At 33.3% G+C, this 17644-nt stretch overlaps 1 pseudogene; it reads left to right on the top strand.

Moving 5' to 3' along the window:
- The first annotated feature begins 2123 nt into the window (after positions 1-2123).
- On the top strand, positions 2124-7607 carry LOC142541600 (uncharacterized; annotated as a pseudogene).
- Positions 7608-17644: the final 10037 nt, after the last annotated feature.

Genomic DNA, 17644 nt, shown 5'->3' with positions numbered 1-17644 from the left:
AAGTGGATGCATTGATTTATTATATATGAATATATTATAATATTAAATTTTGGAACCATTTAAATGTTTGTTTGGTTTTACCAACCATTTAAAGTGGGAACCTTGATTTACTATATATAAATATATCATAATAATAATTTCTTGGTACCATTTAAATGTTAGTTTGGTTTTACCAACCATTTAGAGTAGGAACCTTGATTTAGTGTTTACAAATATATATATAGCACAATAAATACTTGACAACATTTATAAGTTTTGGTATATATTATATACTTATAAGATAATAATATATAACATAATATAAATATGATTATTTAATATATTGGAACCATTTTATTAAGTGGATTTCAATAATGTTCGTTAATATTAACTTTATTAAAATACCAAGAGTGGATCATTTAATCTCAACTACTTGAATTAAAATTTGAACAATTAAAAATTACTAATTAAAGATTCAAACAACTAAAAGAAAAAATAAATAAAAAGACATTGTAGTGGACTTGTAATTACCTTAGCTTTCTCTTGGATACGATATTCGAACTCATCGAATTATACTACTTGTGGACAACCTGCTCTTGGGAGTGCAACAATCAAAGTCGCAACAAGTTTTTGGCGCCGTTGCCGGGGAAATTATAATTTAATTTCAAGTCTATTTAATTTTGTTTATAGTTTATTTTTCTTTATTTGAATTTTTATTGCTTTTGTTTGTTTTTATTCTTTTGCATTTGCATGAGCATTTGGTCACGTACACTTAGTGGTCGACTCATTCGAAATAACCCTTTATTTTTACAAAACATGGCGGAAGAACCCATCCAAGAAAATGAAGATGAAATTCAATCTCAACATGATCATGATAGACGAAGAACACTTAGAGATCATATGAATCCTACATGTACTAGTGCACCTTCATGTCTAGTTTTTCCCCCTGATGCATCTCATTTCAATTTTAAGCTTGGTATTATCCAACTTTTACCCAATTTTCATGGCTTAGATTCTGAAAATCCATACATGCATTTACGAGAGTTTGAAGAAGTGTGCAACACATATAATGATCTAAATTGTAGCATGAACACCATTCGACTTAAGCTTTTTCCTTTTTCTTTAAAAGATAAAGCTAAAACTTGGCTACAAAATCTTAGATCGGGATCCATTCGAACTTGGGATGAATTGCAACAACAATTTTTGAAAAAAAATTTTCCATCTCATAGAACAAATTCTTTCAAAAGGCAAATCATCACTTTCACTCAAAAACAAGGAGAAAATTTTTATCAGTGTTGGGATAGATACAAAGAATTGCTTAATCTTTGTCCACATCATGGTTTTGAAATTTGGAGAGTTGTTTCTCAATTTTATGAAGGCTTAACACCTAAAGATAGGCAAATGGTTGAATTTATGTGTAATGAACATTTGAAGATAAAGATCCAAACGAGGCAATTGAGTATCTCGATTCATTAGCTGAAAATGCTCAAAATTGGGACACTATAGGTACAATCGAACCATCAAACAAGATTCAATCTCCTACATCTGGTGGAGGTATGTACACTCTCAAAGATGAACAAGATCTTCAAGCTAGATTTACCTCTTTGGCAAGAAAATTTGACGCACTTGAATTGAAAAATAATGGTCAATTAAAATCTGTTCAAGAAATTGTGTGTCACATCTGTGATACAAGTGATCATTTTACAAAAAATTGTCCCACTTGGCCCTCTTTTAAAGAATGTCTCCATGAACAAGCCAATGTTTTGAACAATTTCAAAAGGTCAAATTTTGAACCATTTTCTCAAAATTACAATCCAGGTTTGCGAAATCATCCAGATTTTAGTTGGAGGAATGATAATGCTGCACAATTTTCACAACCAAATTTCAAAAATCAACAAAATTTTCAAAATTATGCACCTTATGTTCCTCCACCTAAAAGAAATTTGAAAGATACATTGAATTCTTTCATTGCAAAGCAAGAGTCTATCAATACTCAAACTGCTCAAACCATGACAGATTTGAAAGATACTCTTGCTACATTTGCATCTGCATTTAATGTTCATGAAAAAGGTAAATTTCCTTCACAACCTCTGCCTGATCCCAAGGATCATCATTCACAAACTGGAACTTCTGGAACTCAACCGATGGATCAGGTAAAATCTGTTATTACCCTTCGAAGTGGTAAGGTTGTGGAAAAATCCATTCTTGAACCTTGTGAAGATGATGATAAATCAACTCCAAAGGGTAAGGAAGTGGAACCCATAACTTGCGAAGAGGAGGTTCAACAGACAGTGTCACCACCATTCCCTCATGCATTGAAAAATACAAAAAATCAAATTTGAATTCTGATATATATGATATTTTTAAACAAGTAAAAGTTAATATTCCTTTATTAGATGCAATAAAACAGGTACCATCATATGCCAAATTTTTGAAAGACTTGTGCACTGTGAAAAGAAAATTGAATGCGAAAAAGAAAGCATTTTTAGCCGAACAAGTAAGTGCAATCATTCAAAATAATAATACTTTGAAATACAAAGACCCTGGTTGTCCTACTATTTCATGTATTATTGGAGAACGAAAGATTAAAAAAGCCTTGCTTGATCTTGGAGCTAGTGTGAATTTACTTCCATATTCAGTTTATCAAGAACTCAATCTAGGCGAGTTAAAATCTACTTCGGTAACACTTTTACTTGCCGATAGATCTGTTAAAGTGCCAAGAGGTATGGTAGAAGACGTATTGGTCCAAGTTGATAACTTTGTATATCCTGTCGATTTCATAGTTTTAGATACACAACCTATCGAAGCTTGTAATGCAATTCATGTAATTCTGGGTCATCCATTTTTAGCAACTTCTAATGCTCTTATAAATTGCAGGCATGGAATAATGAAGTTGTCATTTGGTAACATGACCTTGGAGCTCAATGTTTTTAATCTTTGTAAGCAATCACATGACAAAGGAGATGAAAGTGAAGATGAAAATCTTATTGAAACTCTTGTAGAAGAAAACATTCAAGAAGGGAGTACTCGTGATCAATTAGATATTTGTTCAATTGTAACTATTAAAGAAAATATCCAGGATCAGAGAAATAATTTGATGCAAACAAAGACGAACCACCCATATTGGAGTTAAAACCCTTGCCAGAAGAATTGAAGTATGCATTTCTTGGAGAAGATGAAACATATCCGGTGGTAATTTCTTCCAAACTAGAAAGTGATCAAGAAGGTCAATTAGTTGATATGCTTAAAAGACATAAAAATGCAATTGGTTGGACACTAAAAGATCTCAAGGGCATTAATCCACTAATTTGCACTCAAAAAATTCATTTAGAAGAAAATGCTAAAACATCTCAACAACCACAAAGGAGATTAAATCCACACATGAAAGATGTTGTGAAAACTGAAGTTCTCAAACTACTTGATGTTGAGATTATCTACCCTATTTCTGATAGTAAGTGGGTAAGCCCAACACAAGTAGTTCCAAAAAAATATGGCATCACAGTGATAAAAAATGAAAAAGGTGAATTGTTAACAAGTCGAGTCCCATCTAGTTGGCGGATGTGTATTGATTATAGAAAATTAAATGACGCCACTAGAAAAGATCATTTTCCATTACCATTTTTGGATCAAATTTTAGAAAGAGTAGCAGGTCATCCATACTACTGTTTTCTTGATGGATATTCAGGTTATTATCAAATTCCCATTGCACTCGAAGATCAAGATAAAACTACATTCACATGTCCTTTTGGAACATTTGCATTTAGAAGGATGCCATTTGCATTATGCAATGCCCCAGCAACATTTCAAAGATGTATGCTAAGCATTTTTTGCGACATGGTTGAAAATTGTTGGGAAATTTTCATGGATGATTTAACTGTCTTTGGGAATACATTTGATAATTGTCTTCAAAATTTGGAAAAAGTTTTAAAAAGATGCGAGGAAAAAGGTCTTATTTTAAATTGGGAAAAATGTCATTACATGATTACTTCTGGAATTGTTTTGGGACATGTCGTGTCATCTCATGGAATTGAAGTTGATAAAGCAAAAGTTGATGTCATTGCCTATTTACCCCCTCCAAAAATCATTAAAGAAATTCGTTCATTTTTGGGACATGCTGGATTTTATAGGAGGTTTATAAAGGACTTTAGTTTAATCTCTAAACTCATTTGTAACCTCTTAACAAAAGACACTGCATTTGAGTGGACTCAAGAATGTCAAAATGCTTTTGATAAAATCATTCGACATTTAACATCAGCTCCTATCATGCAACCTCCTGATTGGTCTTTACCATTTGAAATCATGTGCGATGCGAGTGATTATGCAATCAGTGCAGTATTGGGTCAAAGAAGAAACGGTAAGCCTTATGTGATATATTATGCAAGTAGAACTTTAAAAAATGCTCAAATGAATTACTCCACAACTGAAAAAGAACTACTTGCTGTAATATTTGCATTAGATAAATTTCGTTCTTATTTGATTGGATCAACGACTATTGTGTTTACTGATCATTCTGCTATTAGATATTTGTTGACCAAACAGGATGCAAAGACACGACTGATACGATGGATTTTGTTGCTCCAAGAATTTGACATTGTGATCAAAGATAAAAAAGGAACCGAGAATGTCGTAGCCGATCATTTATCGAGACTAGTAACAAGATCATCTTGTGAAATGACACCAATTAACGATAATTTTCCTGATGAACATTTATTTTCAGTTACTATTACACCTTGGTTTGCTAACATAGTAAATTTTCTTGTGACAGGAAAAATGCCACCGCAATGGAGTTCTCAAGATAAAAGAAAATTTTTGAATGAGGTAAAAAACTTTTATTGGGATGATCCGTATCTGTTCAAGTATTGTCCGGATCAAATTTTTCGACGTTGCATACCCGACAATGAGGTAAGTAGTGTCATTAAATTTTGTCATTCAGAAGCATGCGGAGGACATTTTTCTTCAAAGAAAACAGCTGCAAAAATCTTGCAGTGTGGATTTTATTGGCCCACTTTATTTAAAGACACCCACGAAATCTGCAAGATCTGTGAAAATTGTCAAAAATTGGGTGCGATTTCAAAAAGAAACATGATGCCTTTGAATCCTATTATTTAAATTGAAATCTTTGATTGTTGGGGAATAGATTTTATGGGACCTTTTCCACCGTCGTTTGGATACTTGTATATTTTAGTTGCAGTTGATTGTGTTTCCAAATGGATAGAAGCAATTCCATGTCGAACAAATGATCATAAAATCGTCATCAAATTTTTAAAAGAAAATATTTTTAGTAGATTTGGAATTTCTCGAGCCATGATAAGTGATGGGGGAACTCATTTTGTTAATAAATCATTTGCTTCATTAATGAGAAAATATGGTATTACTCATAAAGTAACTACTCTTTATCATCCTCAAACAAATGGACAAGTTGAATTAGCTAATAGGGAGATAAAGCAAATTTTGGAAAAAACTTTTAACTCAAATAGAAAAGATTGGTCTCTGCGACTTAATGATGCACTTTGGGCATATCGAACAGCTTTTAAAACATCATTGAATATGTCTCCCTATAGGTTGGTTTATGGAAAACATTGTCATTTGCCTGTGGAATTGGAACATAAAGCTTATTGGGCGATCAAAACTTTAAATTGCAAGCATGGATGATGCCAAAAAATTGCGTAAATTGCAACTTAATGAACTTGATGAACTCAGAAATGACGCGTATGAGAATTCAAGGATTTATAAAGCAAAAATCAAATCATTTCATGATAAAACAATTCTTAGAAAATCTTATGAGATTGGTAAAAAAGTTTTGCTTTATAATTCTCGACTTTACATATTCCCAGGAAAATTACGATCAAGATAGACAGGCCCATATGTTGTAAAGCATGTGTATACTTATGGAGTTGTGGATATTGAAAATCCTAAAAATGGTGATATTTTTAAAGTAAATGGACAAAGGCTTAAACCATTTTTAGAAAATGAAATCTTTTAAGAAGAGTTTATTTCCCTTTCCTGATCCATGATTTTTTTTTATTTTTTTTGGTGTTGCATTTAAGTTTGTTTGTTTTTATTTCAGGTTTTCTTAATCTTTTTATTTTTCCGGTTAAATGACGGATAACGGTACTCCGTGACTCTCATAGTCGGTTAAATCAGTTTCCCACAATTGTTGATTAAAAAAAAATCATTTTTTTTCTTTTCAAAATGGATGAAATTCTCTCAAAAATTTGTAAATATTTTCCCTGTTTCTGAAAATGTTCTAAGAAAAATTTATGCAGGAAGGTGTGAAAGATTGAGATTGCTAATGCAAAAAGGAATTCCAGAAGATATTCGTCTTGTAATAGAAGCTAAGGTCCGATTAGGAGGAGAAGTTCCACAATCATTGCTCATTCGGTATTTGCCTGGATTAGGAAAAAGCACTTATGCAAAAAAACGAAGGGCCAAAAGTTTAGGGGTTTGTCATAAGTGTGCAAGATGGACTTGTGACATACGATGCAGATCTTCGGGATGTGTTTCCAATAACAGAGAAGATAAAATTGGTTTCATTAAGAATGGTCTGAGTAAGGAGTCTTTAGATAACATCTTATTGACTCTTAAGACGCATTCTAGTGGACATGTGCATATTGAACTTCTCCGTTTATGGAAACAATTCCAAGATGAGCGTCATAGCCTTGGGAATCCGACTAAAAAAGACCATGTTTGCTAATTTATAAGAAAATTGGATGGGAAGCATATCCTCGACTCATAGAAGGCGTTGAAGCCGTTTCTGGACGTAAAACCAGAGGAAAATTGTGAGCCACAATCACACTACTGTTTATATGCATGTGTGTCATTATTGTTTTTACTATTTATTCTGATTACAGCTTTGACCCATAGTTTTGTCATGATAACATATTACCCCTATAAAATCTCTCATCTTTCTCTATATTTTCGCATACCAAAAAGAAAAGTAAAAACATGGCTGATATCCTCTGCACAAACATTGAAAAATATTTGTGTATTTTGTGGGTCGAGTCCTGGAAAAAATGAAGTGTTTGTAGAAGCAGCGAATAATCTTGGAAAGATATTGGCTGAAAGAAAAATTCACTTGGTATATGGGGGAGGTAATATTGGGTTAATGGGATCTGTTTCAACATCTGCTCATCTTGGAGGTAGTCAGGTTTTGGGTATTATTCCTACAGCTTTAGCTGAAGGAAATATTATAGGTGTTACGATTGGGGAGGAATTAAAAGTTTTTTCTATGTATGAAAGAATCACTCAAATGATTGAAAATTCTGATGCTTTTATCGCACTACCAGGTGGTTTTGGTACATTAGAAGAAATTTTTCGCACTGTTTCTTGGGCACAACTTAATATCCATAATAAACCTGTGGGCTTGTTGAATATCAATAATTATTATGACAGTTTGTTGACATTTCTTGATAAAGCTGTGGAACAGAATTTCATTTCAGAAAATTCACGACGGATGCTCATCTGTGCTTCGACTGCCGACCAATTAATTGATGATTTGGAAGCTTTTGTTCATAAGCCTGATCCGATGATAACAAAGATCAATTGGTCACAATCAAGCAGTAAGAAAAGAAAGTTGGATCATTGATTCAAAAGTCGTGGATTGGTTTGCGTTTGTTTCAGTTTGTTGTCTTCAATAAAATTCCAGGTGATATCTCTTTCATTATGTACTCTTTATTAATAGTTATTTTGACATTAGGGACAATGTCATATTCTGATTTAGGGGAAAACAAACTTATAAAAAAAAATTAAAAAATAAAAAAATTATATATTATTTTAAAATAAAATCATGTTTATTGTTTGTATCTTAGTAATTTTTGCAAAAATGTCATACTTTACATGTTTGAAAGATTTAAATTAGAACATGCATTAATCTATTTAAGAATGTTTAAATTTTTATTTGAAAAAAAAAAAGTCAATTTTAATATTCTGATCAATATAAAAATATGATTTATGAAATCTTTTTGAGTGATTAACCATTGTGATAAAATCAGGTATTAAAGTATATGGCCCAAGATATACCTTATAAGAGTGCCTAAAATTTTAAACTCACACATATTTTGTGAGTGAGTGGAGAGGACTGAGAAAACAGCCTTCGAGCCTTTATTGATCATGAGAGATACTATCTATTGTTTAGATCTTGAGTTCTTATTTTGAAAAAAAAAATGATATTTCCTGAAAAAAAAAGAGAAAAATACAAAAAGAAAGATATTGAAGATCTATGTAATTTTTAAGTTATATGCTACGACCCATATATCTCTCATAAAAAAAAAGAGAAATTTATTGTACAAATTAAATAAATATGTGGTCAAAAAGCATAAACTTAGTCTGATTCCATGATGTTATGAAAAAAATTATATCAGGAAAAAATATATAATAAGAACAACTAGATTTTGAATCAATGGATTTTCTATCTTTTGATTAGTTTGGCTCGTTTGTCTGTCTGCATTTTGTAAACTATTTTTCTGAGCATTTATCTGTATTCCAACTCCATGAGAGAAATCGTTGCCACAAATTGAAACATTTATTAACCTGTGAGGATATGGAGTTGAGACTCTTACTAAGAATTTCTGAAGACCGTGTACATTTAACTACCTGAAATAAGCTTTGAATTGATCATCTCAAATTATTTCATAAATTATAATTATGATGATCTTTATATAACTTTGACGGTTTTGAAATTTAATTTAAACACTTAGATAGTTTTGATTACATTTCTGTTTAAATTAATCAATATGTTTTGTATTGCTATTAACGCTTAAATTGCTAGGGACTAGCAATAAGCTGGTTGGGAGGTGTGATAAACATAAAAATTGTACATTAATTAAATGTTTTATAATATAAATATATAGTTTTTGTTTTATTAAATGTTTAAATATTATATGTTTTATAATAAATTGTATAAAATATAAGTTGTTGTGTAATTACAAGTTTTTACTATTTTTTACAGGTTCGATAAAACAAGAATAAACTTGACGTTGCAAATGGGATTAAGATGATTCTTAGACCTGTAGAAAGTTGATGTTAATATCTACAATATTGGTGGCAAGCATGAGATAAAAATCCTCTCTGAAATTAAGTAACAAATAAAGTTACCAAATGAGTTGCAGTTTTACCATGCTCTAGTATTTTGAACATATCTCTAAAAATTACTTGGTCAAATGGTCTGAAAAAAATATCACAACTAGACAACTCAATTATCCACATGTTGCTTTTTTTGTGAAGAAGCAAATTCGGAGAAAAAGATTTTCAATAGTGATGTGTAATATAATATAATATCTTGGAACACCAATGAAGACTTATGTATAAAAAATTAATATTTTATTTGTGGTTGTCTCCCCAAATTTGGCTATAAATAGGAGTGCATTATAATGTATTGAGATATCCCTCGTTCTATGAACAAACCTCATTATATTTCTCTCTATATTTTTCCTTTATTTCTTCATTTAAATATAATTAGCATGTTAATTTCATATTCAAAGTTTTACACTTTGAATAATGAATAGCTAACTTCCTAAAGTTGAGATGAAAAGGTGAAACTCTTGGCATGATAATAAGGTTACTAAAAGGTAAGAATCTATGTTTTATATTATTTAATCATTATTTATTGTTTATGTTATATTTATTTCTTTAAGCATTTTTATACCCTACTTATAAGTGGGAGTTTTGATTTATTGTTGCAATATGTTACACTAAATTCTTGGAACCATTTAAATGTTAGTTTGGTATTACCAACCATTTAAAGTGGATGTCTTGATTTATTATATATGAATATATTATAATATTAAATTCTTGGAACCATTAAAATGTTTGTTTGGTTTTACTAACCATTTAAAGTGGGAACCTTGATTTACTATATATAAATATATCATAATAATAATTTCTTGTTACCATTAAAATGTTAGTTTGGTTTTACCAACCATTTAAAGTGGGAACATTGATTTAGTGTTTACAAATATATATATAGCACAATAAATACTTGATAACATTTATAAATTTTGGTATATATTATATAATTATAAGATAATAATATATAACATAATATAAATATGATTATTTAATATTTTGGAACCATTTTATTAAGTGGATTTCAATAATGTTCGTTAATGTTAACTTTATTAAAATAGCAAGAGTGGATCCTTTAATCTCAACTACTTAAATTAAAATTTGAACAATTAAAAATTACCAATTAAAGATTCAAACAACTAAAAGAAAAAAATAAATAAAAGGACATTGTAGTGGACTTGTAATTACCTTAGCTTCCTCGTGGATACGATATTCGAACTCATCGAATTATACTACTTGTGGACAACCTGCTCTTGGGAGTGCAACAATCAAAGTCGCAACAACAATGGAATAAAAATTATATCAGAAATGCGGAAGCGAAATACAAAAAAAGAAACTGTAAATTCTTGATTCTTGTTCTTTTCATTCGATCACCATCCTCAGAAAGCTTCTTGTTCCTCTTCATTCATTTGTTCTTCATTCTTATCTGAAAGTTGTTAGGGGTTATTATTTTGGGAAACACTCAGCAAGTGGGGCCGATCGATTTCCAAATTTACATATAGAACTTAATTTTTAAAACATCTTTTAACAGACTTTCAAAATTTATTACTTTTGACTTATCATAACATAACCGAATCAAATATGAGACAAAGATTATCAGACGATTCAGAGCAAATAAGAAGCAAATCAGAACAAACACAACACTGTTACTAATCTCATTTTCATGCTCAAATCGTCCCCAATATGTTAGTCCTCTAAGGGGTGATGTCAGAACAAAGTTTTATACCCATTGATGGGGGGCTATACAGAATTACAATTATCGTCCCACATCAAATTCGACTTGTAACAGTGTATCACATAATCAGATTTATCGAACAGAACTTATCAAAAGTTTGAAAGAAATTCAGCGAAATCAAAGGATGTCGAATTCAAAAAGAACATATCATTCATCGATCAGGATTTTAAATCAAATAAGCACTGATTTTCAAAAATAAGGACACACACCGCATGTCATGTTATATTTATGCAAACTTTAAATTACAAGAAAATACATAACAAAAATCCACTTACTTTCTCAAAGTTACTGTTCGAAATTTGCAGAACTTGGTTGAACGAAACTTGCTGAATTTCGGACGAGTGATAACCAAACCTGGACAAGATCTTCACGACAGCATGGACAACAAATTACAGCACTGAAAAGCCGGAACAACTCCTCCTTCTTCCTTCTTGTTTGCGTCGGCCGAGAGCTTTTTGGTGAGGGTGGAAGGGACAAATTTTTGAGATGCTTTTGGAGCATTGTCTTCAGCATATTGCATGCCATATTTATAAAAAAAAAAAAAAAGGCTTTTCAATCACCCCCATGGGCATCCACTTGAGCCCCAAGAAATGTATTCAATGTAGTCAAAATTCTATCCAATCTCAAGAGTCACCCTGGTTCAGTAAATGGTCCATTCTTGCACAATAAATTGGTCCAAGCCTCCTAGCTCTTCCCTTACCTCCCTTTTTGGTCCTATTAGGCAATCATGGTTGAGCTTCATTGAGCTAAAAATTGAGTCCTTGAACTGGGGGTTTTCTTCTCCGATGACGACTCTTCGATTGATGCGGTTTCTTATGGCATAGATCCCTTTTGAGCTAGTCTTCGAGCTTTTGAGCTACTTCCTCGATCCATGTTAGCTGAAAATTTATTTATATTTGAGTTTTATAACTAAGCTTAGAGTTTTGAACTTCATTTTAAGTTTTATTACTTACATGTTTTGCTTCGAAATTTCGGATCCTCACATTTTTCCCTCAATATTTAAAATCTATCTCCCTTTTAAAACCATAATTAACCCTACCCCGATATTTTTGAAAGTTTGAAATTGATAAATATAGAGGGATAACTAACCAATTTTCTCCATAGCCCATTTTTTTCCACAACGCACTTGATCCTATTTTAATGACTAATCAGTTTTTCCTCATACAGGACCAGGCTGCAAATTTTATACTGTTGCGACACTCTACGATTCTATTTGCAATTTGAAAATCGATTTGTCATTTCGACGCTCGAGCAAGGATTTATACCATTTTTCCTAAGGTTGCTGCAAGATGTTCGAAAATTTAACTATGCATATATATGTTAGAAAAATATGAAATTTTGAATTTTAAAGGTCAAAATCAGTTTCAAATGTTATTTCAAGAACAACTGGCTCTGATACCAATTGATTAACTCGACTGGGGAGCTATAATAACTCGGTTCCTGAAATATTGAAAACTGATGAATTAAATCGAATTTTTTTTCAAGCCAAGCGGAAGATACTCAAAATAATCATTCTTAGAAACCCACTAAATATTTAAAAGATATGTAAGTTGAATGTGTAAAAATATTTTGGTTGAAATATTTTTTCAAATACTTATTATACAATATTTTTGGTATTTGAAAACACATAAAATATTTCAACAATGCATATTTAAAAACACTAGTAAGTAAATAAATACAATAAATAAATAGACAAGATTTTGTTTATGGATGTTTGAATATTAACAATCCCTACGTCACCCTTCTTTCCCTTGGGAATGATCCATTAGAAGACTTTTATTTTTACAAATCTTGGTGCAAACCCATTTCAACTTATAATTTATCTTTTTCTTATTTGAAACTCCTAGCACACTATCGATAGTCGGCCGCAACCTCATAATCTGCGTAATATTTAACGTCTCTCATACCAAAATTACAAACACAATATTTAATATCAATGTGTGAAGGCTTTCTAACTAAACTTTGAAGATCAACTCTAATGTATATATGTGAGTGATTGTGTATGAGGATTTTTATGTTCTATATATATTTGAATGTATCCTCTGTAGAACCCGAAAAAAATCAGATTACGTATAAGCCATGCATCATTACTATTATTTAAATTAAAAATGATTTTTTTAATATTTATGGATTGTTTGATTCATTTTAAAATTTTTTAATCATGATTATTTATTTTAAACTCAGGAGTTTAGTTTTTATCTTTTCGGATAAATACGCGAGGTCAGACTGGAGTTGGAGTATTGAGATAAAAATTAATAATTAGAAAATATTCCTAAATTTAATTTAAGCCAAGGAATAATTTATTTTAAGGATAGAGAATGTTTTAAGATTTATTAAGTTAATTCGAGTAAAGTTATTAAATAAGTCCTCCTATGTCAAATAATTTATTAAAAGCCTAAATTAAAATGTGTAACCAATGGGGATAAATTAATCTAGGCCTAATATATTCAAGGAATTATAACCTAATATTTTACTAATTTATTTTAAGACCAAGTCATGCCATGCAAGAAAAATTATTACCCTAATTTAATTTACTAATTTACTAAAATACTTAATGGAAGTTTAAAACTTTAAGAATTTCAAATACAAGATTTAAACTATATCATACCCTACAAATTTCTAGCAATTTCGGCCATCCCTTAATCAATTTAATTAGGTTTGGCAACTCTCCATGCTAGACTCCCTTCAATGGCTATTCATGGTATGATATTCCCTCCCTTTTTTAACTCACCATTTAGTGATAAGTCTAGCACCATTATTCACCTAATTTCCCTCAACCCACCAATCTAGCATAATTAAGCCGTGCAATACGTGCAGCAAGTAGGAAAGGGAATAATTGAATTGACAATCAACTCATCACTTGCACCTCTCATCTAAATTGCCTTTCATGACTCCTTTATTTTCCTTGTAACCTTCCCCTTCAATTCTTAACCTTTCCTCCACCCTCACATTTAAGAATAACAAAGAAAACAGCAGGAAAAACCGTGTGTTAGCAGCAACTAAAAACGAGAACTTGCAACATAAATATAAGAAAGGAAATCCGACTCGGTCGCGCCGTGTTCGTCGTATTGGTTTGTTCTTTCAAAAAACCAATTTCCAGTCATGTATATATTGTTCATTTCTCTTCAATCAAGTCCTATAGATATTTTAAAACATTATATGTTCATGATTTAAGGAGCAAAAACCGAAAATGACAGCAACTTTGTAAAATTCTGTACAAGCCTTCTCGGCCATTTCTTCTATGTTTCACGGTTTGGGTTGTTTTTGTGATTTAAGGAGGTTGGCTCGGGTCCAGGCACTCCAGGCTGCATCTAGGCATGTATTAGAGTGTGTTAGAGTCATGTTGGTTCATTGGTTTCAGCCCATGTACTCAGGGTAAGGACTTGACAACAAATCTCCCCATAGATGCAAGTTGGGGTCTCGATTTTGTTGTTTGGTCGCCGAAGATGAAGGTTCGAATCTTGGTTGGCCCAGGGCCTGTAACCATGGTTGGAACCCTCCCTTGGCATGTCTAGGACGTGACCAAGACAATCTTTCAAGGCTTGGTTCACGGAGTCATCAAAATTTTAAAACAACAACACAAGTGCTCTTCGATTTTTTTCATTTCCTGTGTGAGTGAATCTTCGGTTTTTGGGGTTTTGGATGGATCATGGTTGGCTTTTTGCCCTTATTCATGGTTCACACAATACCTCATCATGCCTAGATTGAGCCATGGTCGATCATATGGCCACTGGAACGACACAAGACAGTAAAATGATTCAACACATCACACTATGCAGAAAGTGATGCTCTCGGTTGGAGCTTTGAGCTATCATAGGTGTTTTCTTGGATTTTGGTTGGCTTTTAGCCCTTATCCATGGTCCAAGCAACCCTTAGGATGTTTGTAAGAGACCTTGGTCGGTGGTTCAAGCCCTAATGGCCATTAGTTTCATAAACCACAGCAAAAACGCAGCTGCTGCCACCGTGCTTCTGGACAGCAGCAATGTTTTGGTTCAGGAGGTTGGTTCGAGTTCTTGATACGCTTTTAGCCTATGGCCTTGGACTAGACAGTACCTCAATGAGTTAGGAAGGCCATATTTTTGACCGTTTGTGATTTGGTTAATTTTAGAGGTCGTACGAGAATTTACGGTGCAATGTGCCAAAGTGACTCTCGAAAGAGCGTTTAACGATTTTGGCCTCCATTCACTATTTTCGTGTATTAAAGTTTTTAGGAACATTATTTCATTATGTTAGGTGCATTTTGATCATGAATAAACGATAGTTCGATGTTTGTTCGGGTTGGTACGGAGTCATGGTTGGAAATTAGATCGTTGGTCTCGGTTGTCTCGTTTTTGGTTCGGATATAAAGTTTTTGGTCAAGTTGAGATTATTCGCATGTTTTCTCATGTTAGGATTAGGTCGCAGCAAGCCTTGGAACGATCCAAATCATTCGGTAAAACAGGGTTATAATTATATTACGTGCATAAATAAATAAAATGTTTATTTTTGAGATATATGTGATATGTCTTGTGGCCATCTCACGCTTACGGGATCCTCCCACTCGGTGACTTACGACCGGTTTATGTTCATGTATGGGTACGGACATCCAGTCCAAGGGCTGTGGTGATCTATACCACCCAGTATACTGTGGTTTAGTCTGATCTGACGTTCATGTTATGTTATGAGCCACTTGCGTTGAAACATTATCTCTACTAGAAAAATCTCGATATGGTATTTTTTTGACAGGGCTCTATCGAGCAAATCTTTTACGTATGATTTTCAGATATGCACGTATTTATAATTACTCATGACAGGATTTTCACGTTACACTTTACGATACGATATTCTTACGTTGCACGTGATTTTATAATATATTTACTTGCTATTCACGATATATGCATGCTGAGTCTTTAGACTCACTAGACTTGATTGTTGTAGGTACTAATGAGGTCGAGACCGAGGGCAGGGACCAGTGAGCTTGCTTGGGTGAGCAGTAGTAGGAACCCGAGGACCTCACATTTCATCATTTAATTTTTTATGTTCAAACTCAGTTTTTAATATGTTGAATTATTTTTAAGTTGTGGTTTTAAACTCAATATTTACTTCCGCTGTTATTTTAAAGTTAAATCTATTTATCAGTTTATTTTATGAATGATGCAAGTTATTTATGTAAAGAGAAAAATTTTAAATAATTTCGCAAAATTACGAATACGAAATACGGGCCTTTACAGTTGGTATCAGAGGCTATGTTCTTGTAAAAGGTTGTACTACTACTGATCTCGAGAAGCTCATGAAGTCACGTCTTCGGTCTGTAAATTTTACGTTTAAACATATCGTTTAAAGCATGAAATATTTTAACAGCATGTTTTCATCAAATGTTTTATGTCAAGATTTTGATTATGCAGTATTTAATTGAATTTAAAGAAATAATAGAATTATGCATGTTGGTTACGTGTGGGTTATGCATGGAACAATATGCTTCCTAGACGCATTAATGATTGCACGAGAGATGAGGAGCATCGTCATGAGGATGGTGAAGATCATAGGCAGGAGAGAGATTTACAGCCACCCCCACCACCGGACATGAACGCCCAGATGATAGCTGGAATGACTCAGTTCTTCGCACAGTTTGCGGGAACAATGCTGTGATAGCCAGGCAGACGGGGTCTGAGGCCATTTGTGAGCGGTTCATGAAGATGAGGCCGAAGGAGTTCTCAGGGACGACAGATTCTTTGATCGCCGAGGGCTGGATTAAGTCCCTTGAGGTTATCTTCATATTTATGGGGCTTGGAGATGAGGATAAAGTTCGTTGTGCGACCTATCTGTTTGGAGGAGACGCTCGCTTGTGGTGGGAAGGAGCATATGTAGCCTTGGATTTGACTACTCAGAGCTGGACGCGCTTTACAGAGGTATTCTACTCTAAATATTTTACTGACGAGGTGCGTTCCAGGTTGACCAGGGAGTTTATGACCCTGAGGCAGGGAGACATGACTGTTACGGAGTTTATCCGTAAGTTTGAGAAGAGTTGCCATTTTGTACCACTAATTGCAAATGATACTGGAGCCAAGTTGAGGCAATTTATGGATGGTCGACGGCCGATCTCGCGCCGTGATGTTAGGGTGGCTGGCCCTACTACTTATGATGTCGCGGTCTCCAGGGCTCTAGCTGCAGAGCAGGATCAGAATGATATTGTGAGCGATCGCCATAGTAAGCGACCATTTCAGGCACCGCACCGCCCTCCTCAGCAGCAACATCAGAGTAAGAAGCCTTTCCACAGCCCATCCAAGAGCAAAGGACAGCAGTAGCAGGGACGGATAGTCCCAAGGAGCCTCGGAGTACCCAGTCTGTGCCAAGTGCACACGCCGCCATACTGGAGTTTGTAGGTATGGTTCTGGGATGTGCTACAAGTGTGGTAGTCCTGAGCAATTACTGAAAAATTGCCCTCAGGGGAGTCTGCCTACTCAGGGCAGAGTTTTTGCTCTTCACGCAGCGGAAACAAACCCGGAGACGATGCTTTTGACATGTATCTTAAATCTTTAAGTTTGTATTTGAGATATAATGTTTTGAGGGTTTGGGTTAAAAATTCTGAACTTAGAATTTGTTATAGGATTGCATGTTCTAATCAGTGTTAAATTCGAGAATTTAGATTAGAAGAATTTTGACCTTCGCATGTCTATAAGTTTAGTTCTTGTAACTATTGGGTTCAGCATGACGTTTCAACCTTTCAGGGAGAATTTTTATAGCTGATTCAGCTACAAATGCCTTGATAGATTCAGAGGCTACTCATTCGTTCATTTCAGAGACCTTTGTAAATTTCCTCAAGGTCAAGACCATTGGGCTAGATATAGCATATTCGATAGTACTGCCTTCTGGAGAGGAGCTGACAGC

Source organism: Primulina tabacum, chromosome 4 (assembly GCF_025594145.1).
Source record: "Primulina tabacum isolate GXHZ01 chromosome 4, ASM2559414v2, whole genome shotgun sequence".
Lineage (NCBI taxonomy): Eukaryota > Viridiplantae > Streptophyta > Magnoliopsida > Lamiales > Gesneriaceae > Primulina > Primulina tabacum.
The sequence above is the reverse complement of the archived record's forward strand: the minus strand, read 5'-3'. Positions and strand labels throughout refer to the sequence as shown.